A 2,612-nucleotide genomic window follows, 5' to 3' on the forward strand; every position below is an offset into this window, starting at 1 on the left:
TCACTCCAGTTTTTGGCTATTACACCGTGAAGCTGCTGGGAACATTGCCACCCACATTTGTTGTCTGCATCACCTGTCACTGTGATTGCCAGGTCAAATGACGGACGCTTAGTCTCCTAAGAAGCTGCCAAATTGTTTTCCAGAGGGTTGGGCCGGTTCACGCAGAAGATAATTACTGCTGTGTTCACATTTTATCCTGTTCAGGGTCTGCTCACCTTGGATCTGTAAGTTTGTGTCTTTCACCAGATGTGGGAATTTTCCAGTTGTATTTCTTCAAATACTCTTTCAGCCCCAACTGCCGTGCTCTTTCTCTGGGAGCCTGATGATATGAGGGTTGGATCCTTTGCTACCGTCCATGGGTCCGTAGGCTCGGTTTTGTTTTTCCAATCGATTTTCTCTCTGTTCCAGACTGGGTGAGTTGTGTTGTTCTTTTTTTTTTTTTTTAAAGATTATTTATTTATTTAACAGGCAGAAATCACAACTAGGCAGAGAGGCAGGCAGAGAGAGAGGAAGGGAAGCAGGCTCCCCACTGAGCAGAGAGCCCGATGCGGGACTCGATCCCATGACCCTGAGATCATGACCTGAGCTGAAGGCAGAGGCTTAACCCACTGAGCCACCCAGGCGCCCCGAGTTGTGTTGTTCTGTCCTCGAGTTCATGGAGCCTGTCTTCTGTTATCTCCACGCTCACAGTGAACCTGCCCAGCAGGTGTTCTGTTACTATGGAACTGTGAAGTTACTGTATTTTTAGTTCTATGGTTTCCATTTGGTTCTTTTTTATAATTTCTATTTCTTTGCCAAGGTTGTCTATTTTTTAACTTATTTCAAGGGAATTTCTAATTGACAGTCTAATTGCAGTTTTAAGATGGCTGCTTTAAATTCCTTGTCAAGATTCATCACTCCATTGTCTTTTTTTCACTTAAGTGGTGATTTTCTTCATTCACGGTACGATGGGTTAGCTATGTCCTAGGCGTTTCTCTGTTATGGTCCTATGTAACTCTTGGATTTTAGCAGGCATCCCCCACTGAGGGCTAGTGCATGAGGCTTGGCCCACTTTGTGGACCGTGGTTTCAATGGTGGTTTAATTTTCAGTGCTTTGCATTGTTAATCTGGTGTGCTTCGTTTCCCCTGGTGTCTCTGGGGCTTCTATTGGTCCCTGCAGGTGCTGCCTCAAGGCACTGGTGGGTATCTCTTGGTGGAGGAAGGGCGTGTGGGTCCATGAACTGGTCCTCCCAACCCCGACCCTCCTGGGCTAGTGTCCCTGGGTGGGCGAGAAGAGTCTTACTTTAGGCTGCAGGGATAAAGAGGCTTCTAACCAGTGCCCCTGCTATAGCAAGGTTTCTCCCTCGGGCTCAGCCTGCCCGCCTACCCACCGAGGAAACTTTTGGGGGAAACAGGGAGTCTGTAGGGAAAGAGAATACCTCCCTGGTGGCTTATTCCTGGCTGGACCCGCAGTGATCCCCCTTGCCAGCTGATGTCCTGCCACCAGACAGACTCCCACTCTCTAAGGGGCAGGAATGAGCCTCCCTGGGCTGCCTTCTATTGCTAGGTCAAGGGTTGGGAAGGACTCTCTTGTGGGTGGTAGGACACACGTGCCCCTGCCACTGGGCCACTCTCTGGTCCTGGTCCCAAACCAGCTCGCCGCCTAGAGTTTTCCTGTGGCTGCCTGTTTTGCCATTTCCAGGGTTTATAGCTGTACTTTGCCATGAGGATCAGGGGGAAATGGGTCTACACCATCTTGTCTGGACCAGAATCAGAAATGTCAGCATTCAGATTTTAGCAATATTTCTCTGACTCCCTTTGTAAGTCTATTTTTAAATGTTGCCTCCATCACAGTTATATGTGATTTCTGAAGTGATTTGTCAGGATGAGAAATAGGTTTTGTCATGAAGGGATTATACAATGTGCAGGACTTCCGAAGACTTGGCCCAGTAGTTAGGAATCAGTCATCAAGGTTTCTGCCAATTTTCAATGCAGTAAATGATTGTATTTTTTCCTGTAGACTTGGAAGTCAAAGCTGACTATGTCACCACGGTTAAACTACTTAAACCTACTTGAGTTTTAGTTTTTCTGTCTGTAAGATGGTCATGAAGCTGTCCTCACCGGTGGAAGGAATGTGGGTGAAGGACTTCCTCAGTGCCAGGGTCACAGGAGAGGCTTGGTGGAGGCTGGTTGTTCGTGACTGTAAATCTCAACAACAGGGAGTGTGATCAGGTGCATTTTCCAGCCAAGAGAATCTGAAATAGTGGCCCAGCTGTGGACAGGATCGGACTGAGAACTCCCAGGGGAAATCAGTTCACTTTCGCCATCATTGAGCCTAGGCCTGTGTGTGCAGCAGCTGTAAAGGTAGTTATGTCCTATCTGATCTGCATGTTCGCTCTGCAAGGGCTTAAACTATGCTTTTGCACAGAATGTTCTTTACATTTAGAAAGAGCTGCTCGGCTTTCTGAGAGTCTGGGCAGAGGGGAAGTTGCTTTCACATTGACAAGAATGCTGTGCAAATCGCTTCATGGTGGGCAAGTACTTATTAAAGAATTATTAACTGGGGCGCCTGGCTGGCTCAGAGGTTAAGCCTCTGCCTTTGGCTTGGGTCATGATCTCAGGGCCCTGGGATC

Source organism: Lontra canadensis, unplaced genomic scaffold (assembly GCF_010015895.1).
Source record: "Lontra canadensis isolate GAN:19392208 unplaced genomic scaffold, GSC_riverotter_1.0 scaffold3, whole genome shotgun sequence".
Taxonomy (NCBI): domain Eukaryota; kingdom Metazoa; phylum Chordata; class Mammalia; order Carnivora; family Mustelidae; genus Lontra; species Lontra canadensis.